The 13,985-nt window shown below is 38.2% G+C and overlaps 1 pseudogene; it reads right to left on the reverse strand.

Annotated features, from left to right (window-relative positions):
* Window positions 1–924: 924 nt before the first annotated feature.
* Window positions 925–13,985, reverse strand: part of LOC121431191 — a 43,020-nt pseudogene continuing 29,959 nt past the window's right edge.

Consider the following 13,985-nt stretch of genomic DNA (forward strand, 5'->3'; position numbering starts at 1 on the left):
ATGAAAAAGTTTGCCATGTCCCAAGGAAAGAAAAGTATATTTCTACTGTATAGAACATGGGGGCCCGCTTTTTAAAGGCCAAGTCCACCCCCCAAAATTGTTGATTTGAATCGATAGCGGAAAAACAAACAAAACTAACGATGCAAATTTCATCGAAATTGGATGTAAAATTAGAAAGTAATGACATTTTTAAGTTTCGCTTATTTTTCACAAAACAGTTCAATGCACAACTCAGCGATATGCAAATGAGAGATTCGATGATGTCCATCACTCACTATTTCTTTTGTTTTTTATTGTTTGAGTAATACAATATTTCAATTTTTACAGATTTGACAATGAGGATCAATTTAATTAAACCATAAAATGGTAATTCGACATGTTCAGGGAGAAATAAAACTTTGTTTCACTTGACAAGGAGAAAATTAGAATATTTCATATTTCATTTAATAAAATACAAAAGAAATAGTGAGTGGGTGACGTCATCAGTCTGCCAGTTTGCACACCGACCAGGGTGTGCATACAACTGTTTTGTGAAATTAAGCGAAACTTTAAAATGTTATATATTTCTTATTTTACATCCGATTTTGATGAAATTTTCAGTGTTTTGCTTGTTGGATTTTTCTCCTTTTTTCAAATCAACTTTTTGTTTGGGTGGACTTGTCCTTTAATAGCAGATTTGTTTTTGTTTCTATGTGATTATATGATCAATTTCTTCTCAGCCAATCAAATTGCAGGATTTCACCAGCTTCTCACAGGAACTTGGAACGTGCCATTGATGATAGGGGGTGGGGTAACTTGGTTTAGGTGATTTTTGTTTTTGACACACTTAAACGAGCGCATTTCTTTATCCATCACACAGGAAACAGATGAGACAATGACAACGTAAACGATTATAAATAAACAAAATATATAAACACAAAATATGTAATGCAGACAGACTTTATTTCCAAAGATACCATAGGATCCTATAAAAATTTGTTCCCGTTCATAAGATATACTCCACTTAGTAATGATTTTATAATGCAACTCTAAGATACCACGCAAACACTCGCGGTAAACAAAAAAAAAGATTAACATGGAATTTAGAGAAGAAAGAAAATATAATTTCAATATTTTTACCAAAATTTTTTTCGAATTATTAAGTCAATAACTCAAGATTTTACGATGACCTTAACTGAACAATGTAATTGATCGAAATCAGACAAAAAAAAATCATGCCGACAATTTGGACGACATAACTGCACATCTCCATTAATCAAAATGTCAATGATGTTTCGAAGCTTTCGAAATTTCATTTCATAGCATAAAGGGAAACATTAAGATTTGGAAATGTATACATCAGGACTCCGTAACAAACATAATAGCGAATCGCTAAATGAAATGTCCTATCAAGATCCTCGTTGCATGACTGACTGACGACTATTAATCAAAATTGTTCTTTCAATTAGCGATTAATTACTAAACTATTTGTGTTAAGAGGCCCGGGTTCACATTGACTTTATTTTATTGATTCTTAAATTTGTTAGTCATTTCATCTGAGTAATATTTCGCTCCGTGCTCAATTATTTCTAAACATGTTTACCGTCAATATCTCCTTGGATAGTACGTAATTATTGCTTTGTACATGAAAAGATGAAGATATGTAAATGATTAACGATAAAACCTAATAGAACACACATTTTTATAATATTATTTGGGTCACGTGACGATTATGGAATGGCAAAGTACTTGTTCATAAATGTGTATCTATTTCATCGTGGTTGTTACGTAGTGATTAAAATTTATTGATTGATTTTTCAAATCATTACGTAACTTACTTAGGGTGTCATGAAAATTATACCATTAAATTCGAACCTATAGGTTAATCGACCATGCATCAGATGTATACATTGCCACCTTAGGGTTTAGTTGTAAGGGCCTATATACAAGTTGCAATCAAATTAAATCAAGCCTAACTGTAAATCTGCAGCAAACCGTGTACCAAATATTAAAAAACCTGTAAAATATGAAGCATAATGTTTTACTGTATGCCCGAGTACATGCTGAAGAGAAGAAAATAGATAGAAAAATTCTAGAATTTAAATTGATAAATCGATGCACCAATTTTGAAGATTTTAAACAAATTTGGTTTGAGTTCAATGGACAAAAGATCTTCCAGCATCAATCGTCTGCAATATTAAGAAAGAAAAAATAAAAAGATTTTAAAAAACATGCATGTTTCAGAGACCTTGGGTATTGATTATGATTAAATATACGAAGAATAATCATTAACATAATATTATATCAAATGAAATCGCGTACAGCGTAAAAAAATGGGCCAACGGAACAAAGAAAATTGCATTTATCTATGTTCGTCATAGTCATGATAATTCAAAATATCAAAAATGACAAATAAATCATCATTGATGTACCATATTATTATGAACATAAATTTATGTACAGCGATCGCCGACATTTTTTTCAAATGGTTAAAAGTCGGTGTAAATGGTGTTGAAATTAATCCATATATGTTCCCTATATTATGTATCTCAAACAACTGGCGTATAAAAGATAAGGGAATCGGGTCTTTGGACTCCCTAAGCTTTTCACGAAGAAAAAGTAAAGTAGAATAAGAAAGCAAAGGAAATTAGGAGGGGTAAAATATCATTCTTTGAAAATTATGCCCAAAATATAGCAAAATTTTTTTTTTTACCATAACGGGTCAGTTTTTTATTGCAGCGTTTTAGAAATGGGATCCCACATGCCATGCCTGTGCCTTGCATTGTTTTTTGGGCTCATTAAATACGTCACTTGTATTTACCTTCCTTACGAACACGTCACTCCCGCATCTTCAGCATGGATACAATTATGATCTCCGATATCATTGCGTTGGCAGTCGAAGAGGTCGGTATCAGTGGATGCACATTCTACATTGTCAAGAAGTATCTCCCCAGTCCCTTCTCCGAATCCTGCATTTCCTACCGCTATTCCGGATGTGTACCCAAGACTTCGACAGACAACGGTGGCATCAGTATCATCCCACAGGTCGTCACAAACAGTCCCCCAGGCCCCGTCATAGTAAACCTCGACTCTACCCTCGCCGGCACAGGAACCATCAACCAGACGTACTTCGGTTCCTGCCAGGATTATGAATTATGCATGAACAAAATCAGTCAACGATAATGATGTCGACGATTTTGAAGATGACAAAATGACAGCTAAAATAAAAAATGGTAATAATAATAATAAAAATGATAATAATAATCATATATATAAACTATGATGCGCTAAATCCATCCTGTAGAGTGCCCAATCGAAATGACTCGAGAGACAGAAAGGGATATAGATAAAAGTATGCATTATGCAATGAAATAGTAAAGAACTTGAAGAGTAATTAACAATTAAGAGTAGGAAGCTGCATCTTAGCAGATTTGGGTCACCCTTAACCATGATATTGACAGATCATATACCAATCGAAAGTTTAAATAATAAACACATCGATGCAAGCTAAGCATGGTGCATTTTCACCGCTTACAGGCTGAGTATTTTCCTCAATAAAAACAGCAATTATCGGGCCTCGAAAATAGGCTTTATTTCTGCATTTCACCGACCGTGACGTCGTGTTGTATTAAAAGCGTTGTGATTACATAAGTTTGTACACAGAAAATCGGGGTGATTTTTTTCTGTTTTTCAGAATACGCATTTTATTTTCTTTACTATCACTATCACATAAAGAGACTGTAGAGACATCATAAATTTCTTTTTCAGCAAGCTAGAATTGAAGAAATTTACAGCTTTGGACAAATTTGTACCATACTTCTTTTCCTCTTTATTTGGTGTAGCTGTCCAATTTTAACTGCATTCAAATAATGTGCAACAACTTTTCCTGACAAAGCGATTTAGACCGAATAAGAGCCAAACAGAGACAACACCAAAAACCCAATGAAGAGAAATGTAGGTTTCCATTCGTTTGAGCACTAAATAATCATCAGTGCCATTTTCTTCTGAAAGAAAAAAATTCTTAATCTGGAAATCATATATACAAATATATATATATATATATATACATAATTTCCAGATATCTTTTCTACGTTCAATCCTCCTGAACAGTGACGTCACGTAATTCAAGCCGTTGAGAATCCCGATAGAGCCAATTTTCTTAAGCCGTTTTTAATAATTTGATTGTGTTTTCAAGCAAGTAGGCAAAAACTCAGTTGTCTAGCGTTGAGTAAAACCTACAATGTTGCTCTATGTAGCTTATTATATTTCCAATTTGTCAATTTTACTTTCAGCTCCAGTTTGGTTTTTAATGTGTCAACCGAAGTACATTCTGTTGGCACGTTTCAAATTGTGTGGTTTAAAACGTATTTTAAAACGCGTTTTAAAACACTCGGGTCTTTTTAATGTATTTCAAAAAACACCACCCAGTCTTGTTTGTTGTAAATTTGCATGGATGTGATTTTAGATGAATGCTTTTTAATACTTTTAAAAATTACTTTTAAGTGGTGTATTATTTTCTTCTAACTAAAACTCTTTTTCAACACCATTTTTTCCCTCTTTCTCTTACCCCCTTTATTCCCCCCCCCCCTCCTTCTCCGTTGCTTTGTCATGTTCCTTTCCTCCCTGTTCAATTGCGCACATCAATCCATAAGAATACTGTCATTTTAACAAGCATATCTGAATTTTTTGCTCAATGTTTGGACAGGGAAAGAAAACTTATTCAAAATTAGCTCAAATACATATAATAGTAGTACTTGAATTAAATGGAAGTGTTGCTGAAGTATCATAATATTGTACACCACATAGACTCAGTCTGCAAAACTGACATCGTACTCTTGAGGTACACATGAAAGGAGGTAAAGCTCTTCGTAAAGATGAAGTACTTCTAACAGTACAACATATCAGCCAGCAAACCTTAACCCCAACAATCCCAGGAGACCTAAATTCCCCCCCCCCCCAAAATTTTCTGTGATAAGTCCATATAACACGACAGGGCCACGTTATTTCGCTCGAGGCTATATTTTGGATGCATGCATGGGAATTCGATCATGATTTCACACAAGTGCATGGCAGACCCTGAATTGCTCAAAAACTTGATTTCATGTATAAATCCAATGTGAATTCTCGCCCAAAATTTGTGTCTGTATTATTATTTGTACTTTTTGTTAATAACTGGAGAATTTTTGACAATTCCGTTGAACAATAATAAAACCTAAAAAGTAAAGAAAAAATACGTACATAAAAAATTATTTCAAGAGTTAAAAAAGCATTTACAAAACAATTCTTTTTCTGATTTTTTTTCTCATATGCGTTTGATCAGATAAAAAGCTTTTGATTTAAACCTAACTTTCTATTTCATGCACTAAAATTGGCATAATTAATTAAAAAGAAATGAAGCATGTTGATTTAATAAAATCAAGCTTTAAAAATAAATTCGAGTTCTGGTAACGATCTCAAAATGACTTTTTAATGACAACCCATGTGTCTGTTTGTATGAAGAAAAAATATGTGCCAAAGGATTCTGGAAGATATTGTGTAATAGCTGAGAAATAAGCAAAATAAGCGCCGATTCGGTCACTTCCGTCGGGTCTTTAGTCATGTTAGTCCAGCAATAATGATAATACACTGTCCCACGTGTGCCTATCTGTATTGGCGATCTTCAGTGTGATCGTATTTCCGCTTAGATTTTATGATTTCACAAAGTTTAGTTTATGTAACTGTACCAGATATAGATCCACGATGATATAGTGATACTTAAACTTTGTTTTACAGACTTTCTCACGAGATTAGTGTTTTATTGCAACTACTATCATCTAGCTTTAAAAGCGCACAGATTATGTCATATTATACCAATGTGCAAATTCGTGTCGTCCCCTAATTTTACGAAATACACTGGGACTACATGTGGATTAAGCTTTTAGAATGTCAACATATATTTATATATATATATACATGTATATATATATATATATATATATATAAATATATATATATATTTGTGTGTGTGTATGTGTGTGAAGTTATACATGTACAACAGCTTTGGCAACTCTTTACAATATATATATATATATATATATACATATACATACAAGCACACACTCACACACACACACACACACACACACAACTTCCATGATATAGTAATTTGGGTAATATAAAAATGTTTCTATTGGAAGTTCAGTAAAATAAATTGTGGTCATCTCTTACTTACTCCAAAAATTATTCAAATATCAAGGGCTTGGATCATATTCTGTAGAGTAACTGATTTACAGAAAATTGCATAATTCGTTGGGGGAAAAGGGTTCTTAAAACGATTAAAAACCGTTAACGAAAAAAAGTTTATTATTTTGTGAAGACGTTTTATTGTAAACCTGTACTGTATTAACCAGAGGAAAATCATCATACTGGGCCAGTGAGAAAAAAGGCCCTCATACAACTTCGATGCCCTTTTTTTAGATTTGGGAAGAGCGTAAATGGGGAGCGAGAACTAGACGAAAGTATTAAAGGACCTGACAGGAGTGTATTTTTAATAAGATAAATATTGCATTGTGAAACAGAATCGTTCATCGCATGAAATACAATATGAGTAGTATTATGACATGTATGATAATATCCAGTCACGTAATACACTATAATAACAACAATAAGAAATGATTAGGCCTATAGGGGAATGATGATGATAAATACAACATATTTTTACTTATTATCTATTAATTATTACTAACCATCTAACTACAAAATAATGCAGTACATTTTTTTCAAGTACTGTTTACAAGACGGTTTGTCCAACCGTCAAATTTTGGGGTATTCATTTTGATGACAAATCGTGTATCCAGTATGATTTACTGTGAAGCATACTACACATTAATATATAGATTAAAAATACACATCTATACATAATAATTGCCATTGTAGATAAGATGTGTGTGTGGGGGGTGGGCATTGGCGGCGGAAGCCAAAAAATATTAGGGGGTCCATCAGAAATTTTGGGCTGGACACAGGTAAAAAATTTGACAAGCAAAACAAAAAATTTAGGGGGGCGGGTCCCCCCCCCCCCCCGCTCCCGCCGCCTATGGGGGTGGGGAGTGTGTTTGTCCAAACTTTAGTTAGCTTTTGATAATTGTTTGTATACGAGTACCTTTTAGATTTTATCTGAATTGGTGATGCATGATTTGATTCATACGTCTGAAGCTTGGATTTTACATAAGGCTAAGCCCTCCTGCCACTCCTTATAATTTCATTTCTGTCCGAGTTTATTCTTAATTGTTTTACAATGAAGAAAACCTCGTTGTTTTACAATGAAATTTATTCTTCATTTTTTTTTACCGATTGCTTACTTCCAATGTCACAAACAATTGAATTACATCTTGTCTATGATTCTATGTCTTAAAAAATGTTTGATTTTAATGACAGTAATAAATAAATGAATTAAATTGAAATTAATTCCAGAAATACCTGTTAATGAACACGTAACGCCCGCATCCTCATGGTGTTGACAGTTATTAACGCCGATTCCAGCATTAGAACAATCCAGAAGAGAAGTTTCACTTCCAGTACAAAATACATCATCTAGTAGGATATCACCTGAACCCTCTCCGAAGTAAGCGTTGGTGTTTGCTGTTCCAGACCCAAAGCCGAGACTTTGACAAACAACTGTAGCATCTGTATCATCCCAGAAATCATCACACACAGTACCCCATCCTCCGTTGGCGTAAACCTCAACCCTTCCTTCGTTTGGGGCACTTCCATCAACCAGTCGCACTAATTCTAAATAAAAGAGGCACCAAATACAGAACGGTATTGCATCGAGGATTCGGGAGCACATTTATACTCCATCTTCTAAGTATCCCCAAAGTGTTTTTTTTTAAATACATTGCCACTTTTTCTTTAAATAAAAAAGTAATTTTCATCTAATGATGAAATTAGGCAATGTGTTGCGTCCCTACGTAATAGCAATATAATGAGGTATGAGCAATGGCTTTGTACATAAATAGATATGCATTATATCGAAATTTCACAATAGTTTACATAAACTGTCAGCAACTTATTTTCATCAAGATCACAGTATGTGAAACAATTCTGAAAATACCTGTTAATGAACACGTAACGCCCGCATCCTCATGGTGTCCACAGTTATTAACGCCGATTCCAGAATTAGAACATTGCAGAAGAGAAGTTTCACTTCCAGTACAAGATACATCATCGAGCAGGATATCACCTACTCCTTGTCCGAAGTGAGCGTTGGTGTTTGCTGTTCCAGACTCAAAGCCGAGACTTTGACAAACAACTGTAGCATCTGTATCATCCCAGAAATCATCACACACAGTACCCCATCCTCCGTTGGCGTAAACCTCAACCCTTCCTTCGTTTGAAGCACTTCCATCAACCAGTCGCACTAATTCTAAATGAAAAAGGCACCAAACAAATCATCTTAGTGCATCAAGAGCCCAGAGTCACATTTATCCTCAATCTTGTAAATATACAACAAATGTTTTTTTTTCTGTGCGTGTGTGCGAATACATTGCCACTTTTTAATAATAAAGAATAATTTTTATCTAATGATGAGATTAGTAATAAACTTCTTTTTTTTTTTTACAATTATTGCGTCACGAGGGGGGGGGGGGACACTTCACTCTAAAAAATTAAGTGCTAATTTAGCTCTTAAAGAGCGTGTATAGTGAGTGTACTTCGGAGTGCTAGAGTGTTCCTACAAAAATATTAAGGGTATGGAGCACAATGCATCATGTGCATTCCAAAAAATGGAAGTCCTGTAGTTATATTGCTTTATTTACTGCTAAACATATCCGCAAAATAGTTTTCGGGCCATGCAGTTTGAGAAATCTCAGTTCTCAGTTTGAGAAATCTCATGTTTTTTTATTGAAAATAGTGGTAAAAATTTTCCCTTTTCTTTTTTTGCTCTGAATTACAAAGAAGAAACAGTCCACGAAATGTTTCATTTATTATAACAACTAGTATTTAGTACGCTCTTCATAGCAAGCAATATCACAGCGTTTACACAAGTTAAAAAATAAAATATATAATTTTACAATACAAATCTTTAAACTAGAGGGATAAAATGAAAATGTCTTATAAAACTAAATAGTTTGGATGTTGTTCTATTCTTTACAAGTGGTAACAGTTAACTACAGTTCATCTCAACCCAGACAGAAATACACGAGAGGCGAGTGTGCAGTTTCCTTGGAGTTTAATTAAAAATTCCGAAGAGCATCTTCCAAAATGATGTATGCTAAAGTGTAAAACGATGTTTTAAAATAAAGCCAAAATAAAAATATTGGACAAACAAAACCTAATAAATATTGTCACGAAATGGGTTTTATTTCGTATTAGGAAATTATTTTTGGTTGATTTATAATGATTTTGTCGTAGCTGGCGATATTACATGCATGTTTCTACGGTAATAATGACGTAGATAAGACATTGAAAGTTATGCATGTTTTGAACCATTTTCGTGGAATAACAATTTTCTGGAGATGTTTAACTGATTATTATGGTTATCACTAGCTTGATCTAAATGAAAGCTTTAATTTGATATGTCATTCATGCATATCCGGTTTTGGAGACCAAAGTTATAGCTGTTTTAAGATTGTAACAGAGGTTAACTATAACAGATATTGTATAATTAATGCATAATTACAGTAACTTGGTGCACTCGTGAGGCTTTGCCGATGATCTGTTGAAATACGGCGCCCACGGGGTGCATTGCACGTAAAGTATGCAGATCGATTTGGATTCGCTATCCAATAAATAAAGTTGGTGGATGCGATCGAAATGATTTATATGATCGTTCGCATGTCTTTCCACGGGGAAACCTAGAATTCTAGGCGACGACTGTGGTTAGATTTCCTTGTATGTTGGGTCTTTTGCACGCCAGCAAGAGACTATACCAGGGCTTGCTCTTTTGGTAGTCTGGTTGGTCTGGAGGCGGACGGTTCGGAGTCTGGAGCAGACGGCTGGTGGTCCGGAGCAGACGGGTTGGTCTGAAGCGGATGGTTGCTGGTCTGGAAGCAGACGGTCGGAGGTCCGGAGCAGACAACGGGGAAAACTACAAGTAGAGCAGAGCCAAGGGGTATGGTCGTGAGAGCCTGACTGCAGAAGGACCCATACATATGGTCGAAGAACCAGACGTAGGTTCCGGTACTGAACAGAGGTTCCTGGTTGCAGTACGGTAACAGACGAGGTTGCGGTACTGAACAGACGTGGTTGCAGTACGGAATCAGACGTGCTTGGTTGCAGTACTGAACAGATGTCAATGGTTGCAGTACGGACTCAGACGTGGTCGTGGTACTGAACAGACGTGGTTGCAGTACTGAACAGATGTCGGTGGTTGCAGTACGGACTCAGACGTGGTCGTGGTACTGAACAGACGTGGTTGCAGTACTGAACAGATGTCGGTGGTTGCAGTACGGACTCAGACGTGGTCGTGGTACTGAACAGACGTGGTTGCAGTACTGAACAGACGTTGTTGCAGTACGGTATCAGACGTGGTCGTGTACTGAACAGACGTGGTTGCAGTACGGAATTCAGACGTGGTTGCAGTACGGAGCAGACGTGGTTGCTGTACTGAACAGACGTAGTAGCTGGTCGTAAGCAGACGACGGATGAAATTAGTCCATGGGTATGGTCGTAGGAGTTTAACTACAGAGAAACCCATACCTATGGTCGAGAGAGCTTAATTACAGGAATCAGATGCATATGGTCGTAGGAGCTTAACTACAGGAATCAGATGCATATGGTCGGGTGAGCTTTTGGAGCTGATAACAAAGAGTGTAGCCGTCTGGAGGTTGCCTGGTGGTGGTACTGACAGGATCGAGGCGTGTGCAAGTGTCAACTGCGGCAGTATATCTCTGCCAAACGGATCCACGACTTAGAGTTTGGAAATCGACGTGGCGACGCACCCGCCGGCGGCAGGCATCCTGACAAGAGCGAGCTGCCGGCGGACCGAACCCACGCCGCCGCCCAGCGGTTCCGTCACAAGTGGTGTCAGAAGTGGGATCCAGTGACAATGGCACAACAAGGAAATATGCAGTATCGACCGACGCCAGGAGAGATGATGGCGCACTTAGAGAGGAGCATGACAGAGATTGACCAAATGATGGAACAGTTAAGATTGTCCATAAGACAAGCACCCGGTGCAGAATCAAGTGGACAGGATATTCCCCCAACTGTGAGTGGACAAGCGGACAGAGGACCAAGGAATGACTCACAGATGGAAGGGGCACAGCAGGCTGGATTCAGCTCAACGCCCAGAGAGCAGATGAGACGATCATCTACTGCAAGACCCAGTGTTCAATTTACACCCCCACAGTTTTCCCCACATATTCAAGATGCGGGGATGGCAAATTTTGATGCTATGATTGGCAGACGACCACATCTGGTACCGGACAGATTTGATGGACGCACACCTGTCGAAGATTATTTGCATCACTTTGAGGCCTGTGCTGGAGTAAACGGATGGACAAAAAGGGAAGCAGTTCAGTTTCTTGCTGCAAGTCTAAGGGGCCCTGCTGTGAAGTTGTTGACCCAACAACCTGGAGTGGTGTTGACATACGACGAGTTGGTATACAGGCTCAGAAACAGGTTTGGCCTAGGAGGCAAAGCTGAGGTATACCTGGCGGAGTTGAGGCAACGTCGTCGCCAACCAAAGGAAAGCCTCCAGGAGTTAGGACAAAGAATACGGGAGCTGTGTGGATTGGCGTATCCCGAATTCGACGAAAAGGGGCAAGATCGGCTTGCCCGAGGGCATTTTTTAGATGCCATAGTAACACCAGAAATAAGAGAGGGATTGTTCCGTGCTCAACCTCGCACATTGGATGATGCTGTGGAAGCTGCTTTAAACACAGAGGCCTTTCTGAGAATGGAGGGTCAGAGGAATGAAGTGAAGCGGGCCATAAGGTACAGCCGAGCTCTGGAAGAGCAGGAGTGTGAGGTTGCAGCAGTGGAGGAAAAGCAATCAAGAAATCCAACTATCGACAAGATAGTAAAGGCTGTCATAGACGCCTTGGATGAAAGAGACAAGAAAAAGGAAAAAAAAATCAGGACCAGATATCAGGAATCAAGAAAAGATGGCTTTGAGCCACAAAGAAAAAGAGAGGAACCAAATAAATCAAGGATTGATGAACAAGAGGAACAAAGATGTTTCAATTGCAATGGATTGGGGCATTGGAGGAACAACTGCCCATATCCAAAGAAAATAAAAGGAAGAACAGCAGCTTTTCAAGTACCCGAAAGGGAAATGATGAACGAAATAAAAGGAAAAGAGGAACAAATCAGAGTCGGAACGACTCTAGATGGAAAAGACAAGAAAGGAACAAGAGAACAAGAAACAGATGAACAAATCAGAGTCGAAGCGACTCAAGATGGACAAGAGAAAAGAGGAACAAAGGAACAAGAAAAAGAGGAGCAAACAAGAGTCGGAGTGACTCTAGATGAACAAAATAAAAGAGGACAAAAGAAAGAGGAACAAACCAGAGTCGGAGCGACTCTAGATACCAAGAGAAAAGGGCTTTACCTTCAAGGCAAAGTAAATGGACAAGAATTGAAATTACTGGTCGACACTGGAGCTACCAACACTCTCATTGGAGAGAAAGTGTTTGACCAGATAGAGGAAATCAGAAGACCAGAATTACTACCAGTGACAAGTGTTGTACTACAAGCAGATGGATCTCAATTGAGAATCAGAGGAAAGTCAATGTTGGAAGTGCAGATTGGAGATATAGTCGTCACTACAATGGCTACAGTGGCTAGTCTAAAGAATGAGGGCATTCTAGGGCTAGATTTCCTAGTCAAAATCAATGCTGTGTTAGACTGCCAAAAGATGGAATTGAGGACCAACTATGGCATAATTCCATGCCTAGATAGTAACGGAGAATCATTCTGCAGGAGGAAAGTAGCGGGAGAAGATTATTCAATTCCTCCAGGACACGAGATGGTATTAGCAGGTAGAGTTACAGGTAGAAAAGTGTCACTAGGTGATGGATTAGTAGAACCACCTGCAAATCCAACAGAACTAATCAAGAAAGGACTCATCGTCGCCAGATCTGTTGTGAAGGCAGACGAAGATGTACATCCTGTTCGGGTTTTCAACCCAACCAAGGAACAAAGGATCATAAAGGCAGGCACTGCCATTGCTCCATTGTCAGGGCTGGAAGAAGTGAGCATGGAAATGTGCAACCTTGCCGAGCCAACTGAGACCAATGCCAACAAAGACATACCAGAACATTTGAAGGACCTCTTTGTTCGCAGTACTGACGAAGTGCCAGCCCAATGCCATGATTTGATAAAAGAACTGCTGGTTGAGAATGCAGATGTTTTCTCTACAGGACCTTCAGATCTTGGACAGACCAGTTTTGTCCAACATGGCATAGATACTGGTACTGCGAAACCAATATGTCAAGCCCAGAGGAGACATCCCCTGACGCAGAGGAAAGAAATAGACGGGCAAGTAAAGAATCAACTAGCTCAAGGCCTGATTGAGCCAGTGACTAGCCCATGGGCATCCAACATTGTACCGGTCAAAAAGAAAGATGGCAGACAAAGATTGTGTTTTGACTACCGTCAACTCAATGCAGAGACGATTAAAGATGCCTACCAGCTGCCTAGAATGGACGACCTTCAGGAACAGGTTGTTCAAATGGTTGAAACCATCACTGACCGGAGCTCACGGGAGAAAGCTGACTGGCAAGAAGAAGACAAGGACATACGTCCTATCTACACGGCCAAGACACTTGGCAACAGGCCTAATCAAGATGAAGCATGCACATGTTCCATGGCTTCTAGACATCTACTAGAACATTGGGATGCCTTAGAACTGAAGGAAGATTCTACATGCCGTCTTGTTCGAATAGACCCTGTGCCACCGGACCGGGGAAGATAAGGAACTGCGACTGAGTCGATCTCTTAATAGGTCACTATGTCGCACTGACTCTCGCTCACCCCGTCGGTCAGAACGTGGTAGTTCGGCTCGACACTCCCGTTCCCGATCACCA

Source organism: Lytechinus variegatus, chromosome 1, assembly GCF_018143015.1.
Source record: "Lytechinus variegatus isolate NC3 chromosome 1, Lvar_3.0, whole genome shotgun sequence".
NCBI lineage: Eukaryota > Metazoa > Echinodermata > Echinoidea > Temnopleuroida > Toxopneustidae > Lytechinus > Lytechinus variegatus.